This window comes from Varroa destructor, unplaced genomic scaffold, assembly GCF_002443255.2.
Source record: "Varroa destructor unplaced genomic scaffold, Vdes_3.0 BEIS01000002.1, whole genome shotgun sequence".
NCBI classification, from domain to species: Eukaryota; Metazoa; Arthropoda; class Arachnida; order Mesostigmata; family Varroidae; genus Varroa; species Varroa destructor.
This window is the reverse complement of record NW_019211455.1, coordinates 10721985-10745254: the sequence shown is the minus strand read 5'-3', so window position 1 is coordinate 10745254 and position 23270 is coordinate 10721985. Positions and strand designations below refer to the sequence as shown.

Genomic DNA, 23270 nt, shown 5'->3' with positions numbered 1-23270 from the left:
TCTACCCGAATCCCACTTTTTTCTACCTCCTACCATTGTTCGTCCATAACAAATACATCTCCAGCAAACTATAGACAAGAACACACACAAATGCATAGATGCCTACTTTACTAACAACAAAAGTTGTATCTAATCCGGCCAATAATCATAATAAAAAACATAAGAGCCGATGAACGACGACAGCAATCGTAGCAAAAGGAAGACTCAAAATAAAAACAAATCGAACAAACGTAAAATAAGAAGACGACTATATTGTGCAAAGACAATAGACATGCTGAAGCTCTACGACCGGCGTATCTATATCATCCGCTCTTCCCTGTGTGTCCGCTCTGCAGTTGTATATACATGGTTAGATCTGAGATTGATATATATATATATATATATATATTAGTAGAAGGAGGAATTTAAGGGCAAACATAAGGACAAACATCGAGTCAAAGTGGCGAAGTTGAAAACAATATCCAATTGTTAATACCAAACATCACTGGGTGTGCTATATATACACATATATTTCTATGTGTTGTGTACATGTTCAAGTTATGCGCAGGCGGCCGATGGATCTTTCAACAATTGTAATACTTGATTCATTGTGATGATGTCAGCCACAGCCGTTGATTTTGTCTCGGCTGCTGATGACGAGACCGATATATAAGTTAGAGTTGAGATAATGTGACGAACGGTAGCAAAATGTTGCGACAGCCATGGCTTTATTATTTCGAAAAAAAAAAAACAAAGAAAAGTAAGTTAGGGGAGTCAACAGCCTCTTTCCCTACGCGATCTGGCCTGGCCACTGTGTTTTGTCCAGGGGCAGTGCGAACGTACATAATAAGAATATATCGCTCACCTCGCAAGAGAACAACAGCACAAACTTGTGATTCGCGTATTTGAAAGCAGTATGATTTGGCTAGTGGTGATACGGTTATAACATTCTAAGTTGTCATATATAGTTGACCGCTTGTTGTATGCTTTGACGACAACCTCCACTTTTCAGCCGTAGGTAACATGAAAATGGCTGTAAAAACGAAGGTGATAGTAAAGACGGTAATCGATAGACAAAGTACCTGTTTGTAGTACTAGGACTACGTCATATGTGGTACTTCCGGTAATCGAAATATTATGCTATGTACTAATGAAGGATGGTCAACCAAAGGTGAGTGGACACTGTCGGAAGAAGGCAAAGGTAATACGATGCAATGTCGTCGATCATTCGCGAGATGTTTCTAACAGAACAGGAGGCCCAAATAATCGCCAGAGATAACAATAGTAAGAACAATGAAGTAAACGTTTCAACCTAAAATGATTGGTTTGAATGACGCAGCAGATTTGCTAGAGGGAATAGAACAATCGTATAATCCCGATAAAACCTGACGTTCAAGTGAAAAATATAAAGAAGTAGACGTAGTGAGAACGTATGAAAAAATGTCTGCGAGAGATTTCCACGCTAATGCTTTCTATAGTGGACTATTATGTGTCTTAGTTGAATTTGGTATTTATTCCGAACGCATCGTGTGTATCCCAACTTTTATCACCTGATGCAGCTCTGACAACTTCATTTTCGTGAGAACCATTATTGCCGCTCACACAAATGCCCTGGGACAAAGTGAAGCATGAAAAAACATTTAGCCTTTAAACCTTCTGTATATACGTATAGGATAAGACGAGCACAATACACCATTCGCATAGCGGTGCAATATGGCGCAACCGTAATTTGAATTAAATATAAAGTCGACTGCAGCATAATACCAGCAATTATAAAACTGATTATGAGGATAATAATAATAATAATAATAATAATAACAACACCAGTATGTCTATTGTACTCACTGGGTGAGATATGGGTACGTGCGAAGAAGACACACATATCGGCGGACAGGCGCCTTACACGCAAGTTGTCCTTAGACACATCTGCAGACGCCCGCGTTCTGCGACTTTTCGTCATTATTGGTAATAGTACCCTCCAATGATAAATGCTTCTTCTTCCAAAAGTGTCGTTATTAACGTTGCCACAATAATCATTATTAACGTTCCATTTTTTATGAGAGATGGACCCCCCATTTTCACCGACCGTACAGCATTTGTTGCGAATTGACTAATATCTCCGCTAACGAGCAGGGCACGAGCAACTAGCCGCTGCATCACTGGCAGCAGAAAACAGAAATATTATTATATATTTATTGCCCTTAGTGGGGGCATTTTTTCCGGCAGTGGGTCCGCTCGGTCGTCCACGAAGAGTTCCCTTTCGATGCTACTTCAAATACGGCCCACCCGGGATGCCATAGATGTCATCAAAAGCTGCATCCTTTGGGACCAGCCACTATGACGATAATGACTGCGCGAGCTCGTCATGTTGTTACATTGTCGTTTAGGTGGCAGCGATGGTAAAGTATTGAGGGTGAATCTTTGTAGAGAAAACACGATTATTTGGCGCGAAGAGATATATATATATCCTCGCGCCAGTGTCAGGAAAAAGGAGTGCAATGCGGATCGAAATATCCCCAGTCACTGAGTGCGCATAAATTAGCAATATGTAGCAGCTGAAAATAGTCAGGTCCGCCAAATGCCCCCCAGTGTTTCGCTCGGTCGGAAAGAGTACGTTAGCCGTATCATGGTGGTGCCCTCTGGTGGATAATTGGCCCAGACAAAAAGCTAAGTGTTCCTGTTTCCGGTTAGAGACAACAGTAGAATAGAATAGAAAACGACTCAATGACGTGAGTGGTTGCAGACGAAGCTGTCGCAAAGATTTTTTTACCAGAAAAATTCCCTAAAATGATATTTCACTGGTGAGATGACATTTTTCCGTGTAGATAAGTGCGGTTTTATATGCAGAGAAGGGAGGGAGGACAACCGATGACGACAAAGTACGGAAACCGTGCCCTTATCGACAGCAAGTAGAGCTAGACTCATTAGTTTTTCGAAGGCTGACTGCCAGCCAGGCACACATTGTATGAAGTAAATAGCGGCGACTAACGTTCGATGTCTGGTGGATCAAGAATTGCTTCCTACTCATCAAGTGCCCTTTAGAATGGCCTGACATAGCTTCAACCCAAAATTAATTTTACGTTTCACACAAAAAGTGTCAACATGAATATCTATCTAAGATGTCAGTTCTTCAAAGGTAGCACGATTTTTCAAAGGAAGGATCAATCGTGATGGGCTAAAGTAACTCAAACTAATTCAATTGAATAGAAGTAATTCTCCAGAAAAGGCTGCTTGGAATCGATTCAGGCTCGAGTGTCTTCTACCAGACGCAAACTGGCGTGCGAAAATGACCAAACGTTCGAAAACATTGCCTTAGTCCCTCTACACTATCATTATGCGAGAACATCAATAAATAATAGGCAAAGCAGACGAATTTAAAACTCAAAAAAAAACAGATCGCATTAATGCACATATGAGGAAACTAACAGGAACTGTAGTAACGACAGGAGTGCCGACGGTGTCATTGCGTAATAATTATTCAAATTGATTGTTTTGTCAACCTAGGCTGTTCAAAGGCCTTTCCTACCGAAGCAGCTAATTAATCTTAATTAATTTGTTATGGCGTCTTGCGAAAGGGTCTCCTTCCCCACAGACGATAGGTACTCTACTATTTCAGTTAGCTGGTTGTAGAGTCTCTCGTGTGGTATACAGCGTTGGCAGTTATTTTGTCTGCTTTTTAACATTTCGTCCAAGGAGCAACAGTTGAAACCTCAATATAAACATGTTCGGCATAGATTCTCGCGAACTATATTTGCCCTGCGTGTGTATTTAGATGCATTGCTTAACGAATATTTCGATTTGTTATTTTACAAACAATAGCATTCGCGTCCTGTATACGTATAGTTGATAATCGCTAAGACGCTGGCCAAATACTAGTACCAACCCTTCTAATGCTGTTGCTTTTAGATGGCTGGAGTAACGAAAACATGCAAGTATTGGCGGCCGTCGCTGCAGTGAGAACGATCATACGAATGCGAATTGCTCTATGGATAGCTACGTCGGTCCTTTTTTTAATTTCGTCCATGTGTCCGAGTTTGATCGTAGGCCGAAGTTAATCAATATAGTTTGAAGGCAATACCAGCTGGTGGAACTACTGAACTGGTACTCTATGTGGTCCCTTTTTGTACCACGATATTTTAGAAGTTACGTTCCTTGTCGTTGAGTATCATTGACTCACCGAGTCTCGACTTCTGACAGATCAACGAGTTCAGTAAATGTAACAATTATTTTTTGCAATTGAGAAGGTATTATCGTCTTTTCGCGTGCTAAAAATTAATCAAAAGCCATTTTGGCTCTCGGTGTTTTTTCTATGAATATCCTTGGTACCGCTGTGCATAATATTGTTCCAGATTACTCGAGGACCACCGAGCGCAAAGAAATCTGCTGGCATCTGCTGGCACTCTTTGTATGTGGAAATGTAGATTCAGTGATCTGGACTAGATCTTCATTCTGTTTATTTTCTATCGATTAAGCAGGAAACGACTAGAATTATAATGCCAAAGAGTGAAATCCCGCTTAAGTAGTGAAATTCATCACCTAAAAAGTCTGGCCCAAGCGGTACCGTGGTAAAACCATGAGAATCTGTGTGATTCTATCAACCTCTCGTGCTAAAAAGCTTAACTGAAAAGTAACGATTCCATCAGTAAGTTGTTACGACAAGCAATTACGCAAAAAGGACCGCGTGCCTATGAATACCCGTACACAGACACAGTCAGCCAGTTACAACTGAGGCCTTCTGCTTCGCCAGTGCAACTTCGTCATTGACAATACGGCGAAGGTACACTTTAGATTAATCAAAGACGAGGGAGGGTAGGGCTCTATGGTCACTTTCTAAAAAATAATTGTTATGCACTGAATTAAAAGATAATTATTGGAAATGACGGCAGGAATAGTTTCAATTGTACTAGCTACAGTGGTTCTTTCTTCTCACCCAGCAAAAAACTTGCTTTTTATCGGCTAATAGAAGCCCTTAAAGCCATTGTGCATTGATCAAAAATCCTGCGGACCTCGGTTCGTTAGATCCACGATGTAATTGAAAGTACGATTAATAGATTGTGTACACATACCAATACAGTGCAATCGTAATTCTGTAACATTTTGTCCTTTATGAAAAAAAAATTCTGGCCATTGCCTTCCATGACTGGCCAGCATCAGAGAGGATTTTCCACCTATGTTACCGCAACCAAAGCTGGTTATGCAGGCCACAGCTCATCGCCAGTTGATTGTGTCTTCAAAATGATAGCTTACATCTTGACTCATTCTTTGATCTGCTATAAGATTAGTTAATCAGTAACGCTCACCCACGTTCGCTCTATACCTGCTGTATGTACGTCGTTTAATTCCTCACACCTTAAGAAATTACCGTTACCCTATTTCCACATCGCGTATTGCAGACGTATTGTGCCGCAAAGCACTAAAATGACCGTTTTATACTATAAAACATGATACGGCTAATACCAGCTTATGACGGTCGCATCATATATATGCGTATAGGTAAACGAAAGGATGGCCTAATCGAACCCTTCAGCTTTTCGCCCCATCTTCGCCCTTTTCACGATCGTTCGCAATTCCCGCTTGTGGCAACTTATTTCTCCCCCGCTAGGGATGGTATGCCCTCGTACTGATCAGGGAATACGTCACGGTGTTACATACCTGTACAATGTGCATCAACGAATAAGGGTTTCACACTCCCTTGGTAGTGGTGTTGGTACGTTTACGCGCAGTAGAACGGCGATAAAAATATATGACACGCTTTACAGCCGAAATTATAGTGGCAGTGGTAGCGGCAGAACTGTAGTAGAATGATAAGCATCAACGAAATAAAATATAACACACTAACTATTTACGATAACGTATGTAAATGCACACTATCGATAAGATGTATGTACGAGTACAATGTCAACAACGAAAATGTAATTCATAATTACTATCTATAGTATTGTATGCGTCCTTGTATTTTGCCTTGCTCCTCTTGGCAGAAGATATCGGATGCTCGATATCCTACCCCTTCTACCAACCGCGTCGTTCCGGATCCTCCCTTAAAATCTTCGAAACAGGAGAACAAAGGCAAATTAAACCGGACTCTATCGGATCCCATCGGATTTTCCGTTGTCTTTGCCGGTTCGTATAGTACGTACGCACTCGACGTCTGCTCCCCTCACTAAGGATTGCGCATGAGAACACTGATCGCGAACACGATTTGCCCGTAGTAATCGCGCACTCTCTCGTCGAGCGCTTCCTTTAACGCACCAACAGCAGCTCCATAAGCATATTAATCGTCCTTTAACTGCGACAAATTAACGAACAGACTATATAGCACGCATATATATACAAGTTGTATGTACTTGCATGTGGTATAGCCCCTATAAAAGATAGATATAAGGTTACCTGGAAATATCCGATCGCGTGATTTATATGACATACAAACAAGATGCCGATAACGTATATGCCTCAACATAGTCCATAATCTATATTTCATAGCTATACGCAACGAAACGCAAACATTAGCAACCCAATGACACAGCTATGGTCACAGGTCGATCGTTTGGAAGTTGTCATACTCACACGGATAGCGTCGATTGTTCAGCGGCACAAACAAACTGACATTAGTAGGCAATCTAAAAAAAAAAAAAGCAAAGACCATCCCTGCGCGAACACGCTGGAGATAGGCGTAGTAATTGAAGTTGTCAAGCGGGAAAGCATAAACACGAGAAAAGTGTATCACTGTAAAAACGCTCTGGTCATCGTTTTTACCCCACCTTTCAACCCTCCTAAAGTCTATCGGAAATCAATATCTCCCGCAATATACTACAGACACTAAGGAATAAATGATTATGCTTATACGAATTGGTGTGTACCCAGGGCTACTGGGAGGAGTCGCTATAAAAATGTCTCGCTTGCGTACTAAAATTTTACTAGAAAAGTGATTTATTGTATTATGAAGAAACGAGGGCGCTGTTTACCTGAGTACGTTTTCCGTTACCAGTGGTTATAAGCTATCATTTTAGATCAAACAATTGTACGTACCAGCGTATTTTTTGACGTCTTATACGTTCCAACAACTCCTAACGATATTGGCTCATAGTAAAAAGGTGAAGAAAGATCGTCATTTTTCTGTTTGATACTAATAAGTATTGCAAATCTGTAGCCATTTATAATCATGCTCTGCCGTAGTAAAACCTTAACAGAATATATTCGGTGACAGAAAACATTTTAGTAATGAAAACTAGGTCACATATTTCTCTAAGCTGCTAGCAGAAGAATAACTACTTCGGTTGATATAAGCCGCGAGTGAAGAATCTGTTTGTCTTTCCACTTATTACGACGATTCAACTGGATATTTTCAAATTTACGCGCCTCTTTAGCAACAACTACGCTTTATCAAATAAGCGGTACACGCATATGATGTCATTCGCAACTGTCACATGAACACGAGTTCCAAAACAGATCTATACCTTATATAATGCGCGTACCGATTGATGTAATGCCCGGTTCCATTAATTAAGAGAAAAGATCAGCTGGCCTTTTTTTAGTCAGAGCGCAAAATGCGATCGGTCACTTTTCTCACACACATACGCAATCGTGGTCCGCACGCAATTTGTCGAAAAGAAACAGGATATTGTTGATAATAATAGTAAATATAGATACGCTTTTTAAAGTTACCAATACGAAATAATAATTAATTTTCATAGTTTACATGCACACTTGCCGTATCGCTTTTGTACTATCTTTCGACGTATGACATTTATTTATCTGTTCATCAATTTGCGTCTATAATGAATGGACACGGTCGACACAGGTTTCCGGAATCGGCACCTAACCACCAAAAGGTACCGAGTAACGTTACTGGTGGTCGAGGACAAAGATCCTGAGTAATTGCAGCCGCACAGAAAGTGTGCTCGTATTAGCGAGAACGGCTAATCGATTCAAGCGCCTCCTGCGGTCATCTCCGGGTTAATCGGCATAGGAGAATTCTGTACAGGCCAAATTCGTTTACCTTTGACGGTGACGATGGCCATACTGGCGCCGACGCTGAATCACGACAGTCTACTAAACTATTTGTATAACCGGTATAGCCGGCCGGCCGACCTATCTGTAATGGATGCGACAAAAAGGTAAGAACCTGGTGCGACGGCCGCTGTACCATAAAAGGATTTGATGAGATCAGAATCCAAATAATCATTATTAATGTTGATGAACTTTTTTCCCGAGAGCACACGTATAATACGACATCGAACAAATCGCTAACCAGACGATAACCAAAGGTCGATACTAAGTACGGTAGGATGCGACCGCATTTGGTGTTCCTGCAGAGGCTTTGACTATTTTACAGGATTAAATCAATTTTTTTGGCGGTCGGAAGAAAAATGAAGTATACACAAACTGGCGAAGGTCATGCATCGAAATCAACACTGGTTCACTGCAAATTCTAGGCAGAAAAATTGAGCTCGTCCGCGACCGTATTTACTAATGAGATAGATGAAGTTACGAAGCCGATGACAGATAGAACGCAACAAAGCAAGACAAGCACATATTGAAGTGAAAAAGCATAGTTGCATTTGTAGACTCCGTGTCTACAAATCATGTAAAATCATCGAAATTGATATAAAGATCATTTGTAGATTGTATGGCTTCCAGCTACAATGCGACGTTGGCTGCAGGTCCTGCAGGTTCGCCTTCTTCGTGACTCATACTCGTGACGCCTGTCGACTCGTAATCTGAACACTTTAGTTGATAACGAGGCTTCACTTCGAGAGGCAGTTGAAACTTCGTGAAGTTCTCTGGTTTTTCTGGCGTCTCGTTGCTTCTTGATCTTTTCACATTTCATTCAATCTCTAAAAGCACTTTTCGGATACGACCTTCACCAACTTCGTGTCTTTTTCTATTGCTATTATTATTATTATCCCAATAAATAATCATAGTGTTTTTTTAACTATGCGCTCTGTAGTTCGGATCATCAGACAGATTGTATTATCGGTCATTTTGTGAAAAGTTAGGTATGCTTCTGGTGCCTTGTTGCCGCCGTGGCTACCAGACCCACCTGTAATAATAATGCAAGACCTATATGTCTGAAATATTATACAAAATATTTACGCAGCGTTACCACTATTCGATTATACCATTATAGTAATACGATAGGACTGCAATATGAATCTTGCACATTGGCCTTACTGGCCGCTGCAGTGGAAACTGTTGTTCCTTTTGGAAGTGCCGTTGCGTTCCATGCTGCCATTAAAGGCAGCTTGCTAATATAATAGTAACAGCTCTTCGGTGTCGTCTGTTGCGTGACGTCGATGCTAGAATATTTTCGAAAATACCCTTACTCGCTTCTCTTGTTTGACGTGCAGCATCCACAAATCTTGTAGCCGAATTTGAAACGAATAACGTTGACTATTTTAGAGAACAAAAAGAAGACCACATCAATGACAAAGTGCAGCTTTGTCCAAATGATCAACTTATTCTTTCAGTTTCGTATGATCACATATTAGTCGCCACGCAGATAACTAGCGACATAAGTGTCTTCACGTAAACGTGATCCTGTCTCTATCGGAAACGGCGATAAAAATGACCCCCTTTTCCTCCATAGAGCCTTGCGAATTTTCCGAATTTTCGCCCCCTTAAGGAACAGATCGAACGAACGGATGAACAGTTACCCCTTTCAACCTGTTACGGTGAAACTAGAATTAACAGCCAAACGCATCCGTTTCAATGTCGTTGCATATACTGTGACTTGATAAAAATTAAACAAAAATATAATATGAACATTACAATAAAAGTTTTAGGACGGATTGATGATATTTCCTGGTGATGAACTATGGTGGTCTGTAGCATCGCAATATTTCAACTATTCAAAGATGTTAGAAGGCCGTGAAATCAATACATTTACACAGTCTAGCATTTGTTCAGCTGCGCGTAGAAACATTAGATTCGTATGGAACCTATGCAGATCATGAGAGGTAAATTGCATCTAATACCTCGGATTAGTCAATCAATAGAATTGATCTGATTTTCTGTATTCACCGACCAATTTCACAGTGATTTAATTCCTATCGATGTCCAACCTAGTCGTACTGTATCACGTCAGCTGAAGCAACGCTTAACGGTAGTAGCGTTGGACCTAAAACTCGACATATACATTTGATCAACCGGTTGGTCATTTAATGTATTCCAATATTTTGTCATAAGCTCTCAACGCCAACCTCTGCAAATTTCACTCAATAAAAGATCCGAAACCGGTAAAATGCTTGTTATCCCTTTCGTGAAATATATGTTAGCGAAATATATTTTCTATTTCGGAACTGTTTGTTGAGAGAACGTGTTACATCCCTATGTAGCAGTTTTGCTTGCAACATGTGGCAGATATTTGAGTTTTCATTGTTTTGCCCGCCATTACTACCGACGAGTATTTCTGAGATGACGACAAGTGTGTTCTAGCACTTACGTATGTTTCTTCCATTTGGCGTAAATAAGTGGACGAGAGAAGCTCTATGCGTTACTGCTTTTGCTGTGTCTGTTCTCGTCAAGCTGAGGAATGAAGTAAAGATGAAATGCGCCAGAAATTCGTAAAAAACTGCACCTACCTTCGTTCTATGCCTCGCTTACCGCCCGCCTGCCCACCTGCCGTCCCTTCTGGTGTCGCTTTCCGACGGGACGTTCCGTCATTGGCAGTTCCGTTGTCTCCGCTGTGAGTCTGCCCCTATAGTAGTATCCATCATACACACCCGACAAATTTTTTCCACTTGCCCTGTGTGTGTGCGAATGCTCTTCGCGCATTTGGACCACGCTGTCAGAGTTTCCTCCGTCGAAACCCAGCCACTGAATCGGCCGGAACGCCCTATGCTGCAGGAGATAAGTGCAACTATGCTACTTGGGCACCGATTGCAATTCGAAAACCGCACGTAGATAGGCACGTGCTGGATCGGCACGAATGAATGAAATATTTTATGAAAGGTGTGGCAGGCATGCGCAACATACTCGAGATGACGGCTGAAGTAGATGGCCGAAAAGGTAGTCCCCAAAGGCGTGTGACGCGAGTCAGTACCCGTAACGTCCTACTGAGGACGTGGACAGTTGCTTGAGCTAAAAACATGAACGCCCACTGATTTTATTTGCGAAATAGTCGTTTCGGAAATTTCTGAATCGACAGCAGCAGTAACAGCAGTTACAGGGGTACTTGGGAGCTTCGTCGCTGGGCTAAGATCACGACTTTTACTGTTATTCGATAGTTCGTGTTATGCGCTCTACAATGAAGTCGACCCGATATACGGATAGCTATCACGTTGGCCTTGTACGCGCTTGGTAGCCATCCAACAAATCCTTTACCGTACAGAATGAATCTCGATAGTTCTTTGCATTTACTGAGCTCTGCTGTGAAGTGACGATTAGAGTCGGCACATTGCCTTGTATGCTGCCACGAGGTAAGGTGTCTGATACCTCCCACAATTTTCACTACATATACGACTCTTAGAAGCGCAAAGAAAATCGAACATCTCTGTAATTCCAGCATAATTCTATATCAACTAAAACTCACACTTTTACTCAGTTATGAGGTATGTGTATAAGTACCCCAGTAGACATTCATAGACAGATGACAGCGACCCTCTCATTAATAGCAGACAAACACGCGCGTCTTTTCATAGATAGTCACAAGACACTGCACCTTGGCCAGCAGGAAAATGCAGCTCGCACGTTGCCTAGAATACAATGAGATACGCACGCGGCACAATGGAAAAAATTCTAGAAGTGACTAACAAAATGTTAGTCGTTTATGTTGCCGTCGTTGCTTTTACTGCCCTTATTGCTCTCAGAATTATCCACAAGGGCCAAAGCCAAAACGCGAATCTCTCACAGAATCCTACTACAAAAGTTAACTTTCTCTTCGTATGGGAAACATTTTACAAAGACCGGAAAAACTCTAATGAAGACAAGTTGCTTGCGCCAGCCCCGGTCGCTCGCGACGCCGGCGACACAAAGTACATTAAGTAGCCGTATAAGCTGTGGCGGCCGTGGGTTTTGCCGTCTGAAGTAAAAAATGTTGCATTAATGCTATAATCGTATAATTTGCTGACAGCCGCGGCCGCAGAAAGTCGTCTCCGAAGATTTCTTTTTTCAACTACGCTATATGGCCTTCTTCAGCGACAGGACCAGTTTCAGCGTAAGCTGCAAACGCGACGTCACAGCAACGACAAATCGTCATCACTCACGACGACAAAGCGTACTATAATATACTATGACATCAACGACAAATCGTACTAAGCCTGTATCAGGTGTAGGCAGACAATGGCGACTGTGCAGCTGTTCGCCAGTGGATAATGTCGCTGCGAATGAAGACCGTCTCTCCGTTTGTCTGCGTACGTGTGTGCATGTTTTTCAATGCTTAAAAACCTTTTCACCGATCGGCTATCAGACGCATGTGTTTCGATGACTATGGCCATGTTTATTTCCCCTACAGCGACAAGATCTTTTTCGTGTAACCTGTAGATATAGATCAGGTGATCGATTGAGAAATGGAACAATCGCTCGACAACTATAACGATGGTGGGACGCGCGGAAGGGCAGCGGGGGGCAATTGATGTCCAGAGTATAATATAAAAAAGCTACTATCTGAGAAAATGCAGGCGGAGCGGTCGGTATTCCGTTACATTTTTGCTGATGTTTTTCTAGTTGTTCTTATTTCGCCTGTTGTTGTTGTTGTTACAGCATCTGCTATGGACAATCCTACGTTTGCTGCTCTATTCGCTTGGGCCATTGCTTCTTCTTCTTCTGTTGCTGCTATTATTGTTGTCGTCCATTTGTCACATCTGTTTTCGGGTGTTCACGCTGAGAGCTGTAAGCAATAAAAGATAATTCTGTATTTATGCGGCATTTCTGTTATCCCATTGCTGATAACGGGTATCATTTCTACTACAGCCGACTCTCGATACGTGGTGAGCGCATGACGATACTGGTCGAAAGAACGATGGCCAGCGGATAGCAACAGCGGTCGCAAAGCGCAATGACATGGCTTTTGTTATGTTTGAAACACATCGGAACAAAGAACTGCCCGGCGTTGTTCCTTTCCTCCAGGTGAAGGCTGCCCAACACTGGGGGGCAAGCCAGGCAAAAACGGTGACTCTACGCGTCCAGTACATATGAGCCGTGGTAGAAGACAACGTTTCCTAAGTAAAACGCTTTCGAGAACAACCAATAACTATATTAATTAATAATAATGTTGTTATTATTACAAAATGGGAATATTTTTCCATAGTCATTGCTTCTGTTTGTCAAGCAAGATTGGGAAACCTGAAATACATATAGTAATAGATCGTTTGATTTTCTTTTTCGTTTCTGGATGCGATTGATATGATTGTGGATATCTTTATTTACTTTTCTAACCTATCGTTTGGCCAGCTTGCTAAGGAATTACCTAATACCTATAATCATCCAGATGGGATGTTAGCCTGAAGACTCTAATTCCGTTCTTTTCGCAGGATTTTATGTTTCTATTTCAACTTTGCTACGGTACCCTTATCAGCAGGATCAACACACTTGATCGGTGTCGCCGATACTGTCGAAAGTTTCCCCCTTATCGCTTGAATTCAATATCATTTTCGTTCTCACGATACGTCCGTATTGATCCAACGAAATACATATCCCAATAGATTTTTTTTATCCATTTGCCTTGCCTCCGGCATACCCGAATAATCCCCGGCAGGCGTTTGTGAACTGTCTGGAGCGTCTGCAATAGAAATTGCGGAATCGCGATACACATTGTAATGAGATGCCTCGGTGAGCTTCGACTGCGCCTCATGTTAGGTAGGCTAGTTTTGTTGCCCAATGTGTAGATAATAGTATAAACAGAGTGACCATGTAGTTTGGTATTGCTTGTTTGATCGATCGGTTGTTATGTAATATCGTGTGCTCTACGTTGAGGTATCGCATTTGATGATTGCTGTTGTGAAAGCGGACTCACTGAGAGCCTGCAGAAGGCAACACCGGCCAATGTGGTCTAAGCCTGTCTGAGTGTGCGGCGAATCGCTCTGGTGGTTTCTGTAACTCTGAACATAATGGCAGCATACAGATTCAAAAAAAAAAAAAAGAAGATAGAATAAAGAATACCTATACAGATCTAATCCGTTCTTGTTGGTGAAGTCCTTGAAGTCACTATAACGTAAATACGGTGTTTGTTAATCTAGGAAAATTACATTTCCTTAATTACGCATGAAGCAATACATAATCGAATTATTTACCACTAAAAATCGTACAAGACTATTAAAGGACTAGTTAGAAAGGATTAAAAAAGGGCAAACTTTTCCCATTGGAGTACAAACGGAGAGAACATAACCCGATTTAGAATATACACCTCATCCGTTATGTTTAGCTTATATTTTCGCATATGTCAGCTACACACGAAACAATAAGTGAAAGACCGAATCCTAAAACAGGCACGCTTCAACCTCCCTCTGTTTTTGCAGATGCGTTTACGACTTCATAACAGTGTTCTTTTTTAGTCACTCTCGTATAGCTTGAATCGCATGAGGAGGGCATCGATCGCCCAGGAGCTACCGTCCCTAACTTTTTGCCGATTTCGCCGGAATTAGCACTGCAATGGGATTATTCATGACGTGTTAATTCGATCCGACGGCGCGTGTTAGGACGAAATTTTCGTATATCATCACAGGCTTATATGTACGGATACGAATACCCTTCGCTTGTTCTATCAATGTGATAGGCAAATTACCATCTCACTCTGGTCAGATTTGAAGTTTGGAACGTACGACACGGTACCGTTGCCATTCAGATCGTTACTGTATACCATAGCACTGCTACGACTTGAACGTAGTTCCTGTACAAGTAGAACTTGCTGTGTAGAGGAACTTATGAGACAGAATAAAACAACTTTTTTACCCACAAATATCCAACAAGTATATTCCTTAATTTTTTATTGCATGCTAACAAATTGTGATGTACACTATGCATGAATAATAAATTCGTTGGAAGATCACTAGGGACAAATGCTTTCGAACCGCTCACGCATGACTGTATCACAACTGGACCAACTTATCAGCTCTATTCTGTTGATTCTTTTTTCCTTTTTGCTTGGACTATTCGTCCTTGCCCAAAATGGTTACATATATACATACATGTTTGAAAATCTCATAGAATGAGTACATGAGTCGTTCGCTATGTAAAAAATTCGTATAGGGGTTAAGCTGCTTGGCACTTACGACAACTGATCCCGAACCAAGGATTTTCAAAATAATACAGGTTTCGAATTCGGCCAGTGAGGTTTTCGAGTAGGAACTGATTACTTCGTATTGTCCTTACTTATAGTCACATTAAAGCCTTTTAATGTTCTAACTCGACAAGTATCAATGATATCGAGACAGAGCTTTTGCAGTTTGATCGCGAGTTAACGGGATTTTTGTGGTACAGAAACAGCCCCTAGAACGGCCATCTTTATATGAAATTTTCATGCTTCACTTGTGTAGCAGTCGCAACTTGATGGACGTCCAAATTTTCATTGTTGTTCTTTATTATTCCTATTATTATTATTGGGAGAATGAACACATCACTGGACTACGGTGATTATCAGCTCTATGATTTTCTCTTTTTTATCCTTTCGTTCATAAACCTCCAATTCGTACGAACGTACCCGATAAAATCTAGGATCTACTAATGTTCAGCTTGAAATCATCTATGCATTTCACTAGCTGGTCCCCAATGTTTTGGAAATAGCCGATGTCACCACACTCGTCACAGCTCTCATTTGCGTTTTCAACATGTCGAAAGTTCAATTAGACTGCTGTCGCCATCGTTGATCCAACGCTGACGTTTTCTAGTTATGTTATGGCCCTGCGCGCTTGTGGATCTTATTGTACATCTAACGTCAATTTTTTGGCCAAAAAAAACTAGATAAACGCAATCTAGCTCTACTTGTTTACTGTTTGAGCTCCCATTCGATTCAGACTGCGTCCTAAAGGCTGCATGATCGTAAGATATAACAGTATAGTAATATAATATCATAATATTCCATTGACTTCGTTTACGAACAATTTGAGCGCCAGGTCCTGCTTAGCAGTGGACGTTTACGTGAGTTACTGCGCATGCGTGATATATGTGTGAATCTCAAAAACCAGCGGATCTGATCCCCGATCTTTAAGATAACCAGCTAAGGCACAGATCAACAACGAGTGGACTGTGTCAATCTACATTCGATCTTCACTTTATTGGACCCTTAAGTGTTACTACCTGAACATTTGGAATCTTACGTCTGCTATCGCCGTTAGGTATTTCAACAGACAAATGTCTGTCTGGCTCCCGGGCATTATGAAACAAATGGTTTGTCTATGCTCAGGTTCAAACTTGGTCACAACGTCTTCCTAAGATTAGCGGGCAAATATGTTATCCATTAGGCTATCACGGGATCTCATTGAATGTCTTAGCCAATAGTATCCGACTCTGGTTTAGGGAATGTTGAACGGCCTATCGATTTATTATTTATTTACTTATTTTTATAGTATATTATTATAGTTTATTGCATGTAAAGTAAGTGTTCAGTCAACTGATGGACAACGAGTCAGATTAAACTAGAGTAAAATAATCGAAACATCAGAAATATCAAAATTATGCCGCTTGGCATGTGCGATTTTATCTTACGCCCTGGATCTCGATACCCAGCTGGATATTTTCTAACTAATGTTTCACAACGGTCCTTTGCTTTTTGAAATCAAACTCAATATAACGTCACGATATAGTTCCTAGTATTACTAATCCTCACTTGCCAATACTGGAAATACATATCTGGTCGCCTTCTATTTCTTTTTCAGTCGTGTTTTATCTCTAATAACCTCTATACGCATTGTACCGACAACTAAAATTTGAAAAGCCTTATTTTTCTATAGCGTTTACCAATTATAGCGATGACATGTTTGTTTTCGTTTGATTGGTTTGTGACTCGTAGTTACAATTGTTCCATATTTTCTTTTCTTGCCGCCATCTATATGCGGTCTCTAACAGCTGCCTAGGACCAGCAACAGCAGGACGAGCGGTAAAATTGGACGGGACAGTTATGAATATGCTGTTACCCGTCGCGGTTTTGTTTACTAAGGCAAGCTTTACCTTGGCGCATCCTTGCCAAGAAATGTGAATGATGGCTTCATGGGTAAACACAGACCGAGCGATTCGTCCGCACCATTGTACCTCAACGCAGCTGTTTGCCCATTCTATAAACGCTTGAGAATATGAAGGGAGCGTATCGCGGGAGCTACAGCGGCTTATATTACTACAGATATGATAGCGGCTGTGACCTGAACATCCTGGTACCGGGTGCGAATGATTAATGTATGGCATATAGGAAAGCTAAGGACGAGTCATGCTGTAGCGGTTCCCATATCAGCGACGACACCTCGATGCTTGCCAACATTACCGCATTAACTGGATTTGTTGCTTGCTCACGAACAGCGAAAATTACAAGTAAATACAAGCTACGACCGTAATTCGTGACCGTTTGCCTTTTATTCCTAAGTCATATTGCGGAGTGAAGACAATATCAGCACCTCACGATGCTGCTGATGGAAATGACGATCTTCGCCATAGAATCGCTAGTAAGTCCTCTGCTCGCTCCCAGTCTAGGTAGTGTTGGCTCAACAACCGCATAAAAAGGATCGCTAGCGCACGGTTATCGTTGTGGTTCAGGTGGGGCAAATAATGAACAGCAACGATGCCACTACGTGGTCGACTGTGATTACCACTGAAAGAATTAATTGTTTCGAAAAATTATGAATTTCATCGACTTGCTACATCTGTCGCACTGCCATGATAGCGTGCTTTTTCTTGCTCAACTACCGTGGATGATATATGTATAACATCAGCCCGAATAGGTTCATCACTGAGGTTCGGGGAATAGTGCTCTTTCTTCTGGTCCTAATAGCCATTATCTCTTGCTGTTGCTGTTAGTTCAGTTATCATAATCGCTAATTGTGCTTGCTTTTTGATTTAAAAAAGTTGACCTAATACGTAAAAATGTCGCGATACATAACTAACAGCAATTGCTTGTTGTAAGAATAAAGTAAATTGCTTGCATAGAAACAACTAACTTATTTTCTTTTTACTTTCCAGGTAAGTTTGCTGATTTCACTATATTGAGTGTGCTTTTATCCCTACTGCCACTTAGCACACCAACAGAAATGCCTGCAGATGAGGCTAGTGACGGCGATATATGCGGGGTACGAGGGAATTTTTGAATACGACTTTTATTTCATCCGTAAGTACACGCTGGCGAAGATATAGCAGGATTTGTAGAAATACCGGACTTTCTGGTATTATCCGCATGCCGGCTCAGAAGATATCAGGAAAGCCACTTTGCCTCGCACGGATCAATTATGCGATAAAGCTTGAGACGCAGTTAACCCTAATCAGCCAGCGGTCAGACCTGTCGACCCGTTCACGTATGTTCGACAAGTTATTAATTCCAATGATTATTATTATTATAAGCGAAAGGAAATTAGGTACTGAAAAGTGAAAATAGGGCCAAGATGAGAAACAATTGCGGCCCGTCTTGTTTGAAAACTCAACGATCTTACTGTTTGCGCTACCTATAGCATTGTCCGATGAATGCCGAACGAGTGCGTCGTGGAGAGGTTCATTTTGGCCATAAAAATTAAAACAACAAGACCGCTGTTTTGGTTAACCGTACCGTTTCTTTTGACATCGTGTTCTGTTCCACGCAGTCACGTTGAATCCACCGTTTCTCTGGAAGCGGAGCGCATTACGACGCTGTCTTCTGTGACGCGACCGCTTTCAATGATGGCGGTGGCCACGGCAGCCTCGGGCGCCTTCGTCCTTCAAGAAGATAACGGAACGCAGTGATTACTCTTATCCAGTAGCTGGATTCCACCATGCAGTGTACCAAATCGTTGTCTTTTATTACACGAATCGGCAATCGAAACGGCTCTCAGTCTTAGAGGGGTCTGCGTCCGGAAATCGAACTTGTCTAGCTGTGACAGATATAAATATGCTTATCAAATAGAGACAGAAACAATGTTGGACCATGCGGGAAGTTCAATTCGCAAGGAAATTGCAAGTGATGGAATATTGTGCTCTAGTTACACGAAAAAAATGGGTCGAAAGTATCTATAGATAGGAAAAATCTTCTTCTTTTGAGCAATTACTTGCCCACCTCGATTAGTCAACGATCAACGATATAGTGCTATAGAATGCTGAGTTACAACCGCCCGCGACTTACCCTACATTAGTAAATTTTTTGACGAAGCATACGTTTATAATCATTGCATAAAAATATATTTTGACTTGTACTTGAACCCTTTATGCTCAGGTTTAAGCTTGCAAGACGCTGCGTTGTTCTTACTTCAGCCGTCTGTTCAAAAAAATCGGTTTTGATGAGCTTGAATTAGCTAAAATCCTTTAACATTTGATATGATTTTATCATTCAATGGCCACGATTCTACTGAGTTCAACATTTTTATCCGTTCGGTAGATGCCATTTCTGAGAAAGCGGGTCCCGGGGGATCGATCTTATTCCACGCCATAGGCATCTAACAGTATCATAAGTTGTACTGCTTACAGAACTAACGCTCTGATTATTTCTGGGGAGAGCTACGTGCTTCAGAGGACAGTCTGAAACAGTCACTTGAAATAGTCTTCGGTCACTATAAATAGTCTCATAAACGTACCTCTTGATTTATTTCTCTATGTTCTCATATCACAATATTTGCTTGATCGAATATAATGTAAATATTATATAAGTTCTTATGTTTGTCCTGCACGGTACTGGCCCATCACCTGGAACTATAATATCCTGGATATGTCGAGATTTGCTTGGACGCCTTATACAGCTGTTGCTGATAGACTAATAAAAAAAAGTGAGTGTTATATACATATATATAGGAAAAACAAAGGTAAGTTATGACATCCGGATGAACTACATGAAACTTACACTAGACCCACAAAAAAAGTACTCACCAAAGCGACGGCAGATTGAAAACCGATAAACTTCTGTGAATTTCACTTAGGTATCTGCCTTCCACTATAGAAACACAATTGAATACGCTGTCGACCATCTGGAAGCAGGAACCGGCGTTCCAGCAATTTCCTGTCATTTAAGTGGTGGTAACATTGATAGCGCACAAAAAGCAGAGAATCGTGGCTGGATAACGTTAAAAAATTCGAACGATGGCTTACGTTAGTTGAATGCGTTAATTTTTCGTTTTTCAGGATGTCGTTTTGTACGAAACACGAAGTGGGCGCACGCAGGGGCAAACATTTGACTTTCTTTTTCTGGTACTTTTTGATGTAGCTATCGCTTTCTACATTAGCCGCCTGCCCACCTGGGGCTGATGAATTTTGCTAGACCTGTCTGTCGTTCTGTTCGCCATAACGGAGCTATCAAAAGTAAACTATTGCTAAGGAGTGGTATCAGCGACTTTTGCCCATGGTCTCAATGGTCGGTCAAATCGAGGAAGTTATACTATTATCCCATGCCGCTGGTGTCGTTTAGAGTCTGTTTGGCTGTCTGCCAATCAAATGGTTGTCAAGTGGCGGTCCCTCTGAACGGTTAAACGGAAAGCTGAACTTTTCCCGATCCGCCTTTATCGGCCACCCCGCACAAGAACTTGCGGTATCAAGCGCAGCGACTTGGCGCAATACAAAAAATAAAGTCATAGATTCTGCTGTTTCCAGTTTTAACAACCTAGATTTATAGAACTCAGACGAGCAGCGAGCGATCTAGTCACTGTTAAAAGAACTTTTGTCCGTTTGGTACGGCTATGCTGCTAATGTTACCAGGGTTGAACTGGCCATCGCGGTAGTAACGTCGCGCTCAATACGCCGGTTGAGCCAACAGGGAAGCGAAAATTTCCGCTGTCTTTCTTCTTCATTGGGTCTGTTTTTATTCGATATCCCACGTGGTGTCTTGCGCAGACTTTCTGAGACGATCGAAATAGTCGAAAAGAGATCAGGCTCCTCTATTTAAAAACAAAAGTAAAATTCGACTGGCAATGGTAGAAAGGGGCACGATTAAAGTTGTCAAGGATAGATGGCTGTATTATACTCGTTCAGCTTGAATCAAAAGCTTCGCCAGTATCGTAATGGTACAAACCTATGATTGTATGGCTGAAGTATGTGAACAGAAGATGATTTTCGTAAAATCATTCAAATTTCTTGGCTATACTGTAATACTAGACTCTTAGAGGGGCAACGGTCCGGATTCACACATGTGAACCGCACACATTGGACAGACAACGTACGTAAACATTATGGGCGATAGATCATAATTGCAGTAAAAATATACGGTGGCTTATTTGCCGGCTCCCCTAGCCGGCCTTTCCCATTCTACTGGTCCCTTCGCTGCTATTGTTGTTATTTCTCGTCGTGACCAAAATATCCTTGGCAGTGAAACCAATACAGCAATAACAAGCTCATTATTACTTTATCTATATGCACTCGTTGAATGGATAAATAATGGACTAATAAGGGGAAATAATGGACGCCGCTCGTACCGATCATGATATATACGAACACCACATCTCTGATACGTAATTACTAACCACGAGGACGATCAGTTTCTGACGAAGCAATAATGTCGCGTTACACTGAACACCTATCCACTAAAATCTACTACGATGTCTCGATTTGGATCCTCGCCGTTTGTTATATACAACGACGGGAAACGGCGCTAGCTCTAATCTCTAGTCGCTATTACTTCTTCTAAAACGATTATTACTGCCGTAGACTAGTAACACAATAATGATAGTAATAAAAATCATCATAATAATTATATAATCGTTATCCGTCGTCTTCTTTAGCCAGTACGGTCGGTCATGGCACAGTCATCGTGCTGGTTAGTTGCCAGCCAGCGTATGAGCCAGCCTCTGTTAGAGTTATACGTCAACATGTCAGTAAAAACAATAGAGCGCCCATCTAACATGGTCATGGTTGTCTATGTGTGTGATGATTTATTAGTATAGCCGGCCACAGCCGCCCGAACCGTGGTGATCTTTGTAACAGTTTAATCTGGCAAAGGCAGTGAATTTTCCGAAGCCGATCATAATTTACAACGAAAGTGGTGTGATAGAGTCCTTCGAATTGGGAAAATTGGTTTACAGCGAAGGAAATGAGTGATAGCCGATAAAGTGAAATCATATTAAATTTGGTGCGTAGAAGACGAAACGGGCGGTCCAGATGGCCAGGCAACAAAGCTCTCAGAGACGAACAAACACATATTCAGTTTTTGTACGGATCCTCTATAACTGTACCGTCGCCCTCGACGTGCCTATACCACGAAGCATTGCCAACAGCGGTCCTGCTTCGTACCGCTCTAACGATGTTGATCAATGGCATAAAATTGACTAAGACAATTCCCCCTTGTACATACCCCAACTGGGTGTACATGTACACATAAAGGCCCATAGAAAAAGACTACGAAAGTGGCACGAAAACTAGCAGCGTACATAGCCAAATCGACTGAAAGCACAAAAGCAGTAGCGGTAGCAATAAATTATTGCGGTCACGTGGGCTGTTCATGATGCATCAATTAAAAAATGCGGACTCATATTCAACCAGCAGAATTGGACGTTGCGGTAAATGAGTGCTAGTGTGGCTACAGGCCACATTTTTGACGCCTTATAGTGATCTACGCTCGTGACGTTTCCGTCACGCATTGACTTTCGTAGGCGGTTACATGAGAGCGTGATGATTCCTTACTTCGTCCAAAATTAGAGTCCATTTTGATTATGGAAGCGTATGTGTTGTAATATTTGCTAAAGACATTTTGGCCTATGGCGGCAAGAGTGGTTATAGCAGAGGGAAAGATTGTTCCCAACTAAATTTTCGTTTTTCTTCCTTCTTTTGCAGTTCGAGTTATTATATACATTGCGTAAATTGAAAAATCGGCTCATTATCGAACATACGCAAACAATATACAATATAGTATAGATGTCTTTACACGTGCCTTACTGGTTATGACAACGTATAGGGAAAGCATAATAAGACTTTTTTTCAGAGAAATATACAAAAGTAGAGTCTTAACGATATACAATTTGCTGTACATTAAAAAATATAGTTTTCGAAATAAAGCAAAAATGTATAGAAGCGGAATTACCATTTTTTCGATTTCCGTACTTCCCTCTGCTTATCGGTCAATACTACCGTGTTAGCTATATTTAAACCGACGCTATACGAAATGGCTAAATCGTTATTCCAGTCTGGGTTTTTTTTAATTAGTATTGCTATTGTATCTCTTACTCGGCTGGGTCACTCAGCCTAATTATCCGTTGTTAGCTGTCGTGCCTGGA

The 23270-nt window shown here is 41.4% G+C and overlaps 1 protein-coding gene and 1 long non-coding RNA gene across 4 annotated transcripts in view; one reads left to right on the top strand and one right to left on the bottom strand.

Moving 5' to 3' along the window:
- Positions 1–23270, top strand: part of LOC111244067 (uncharacterized) — a 163684-nt gene that overhangs the window by 90757 nt on the left and 49657 nt on the right. The window lies entirely within an intron of this gene.
- LOC147757357 (uncharacterized) lies at positions 15229–21704 on the bottom strand. Its single transcript, XR_015320175.1, has 3 exons — positions 19942–21704; positions 18656–18801; positions 15229–17710 (listed from the first exon to the last, which is right to left on the bottom strand). It is a non-coding gene; the product is annotated as an uncharacterized LOC147757357 (long non-coding RNA).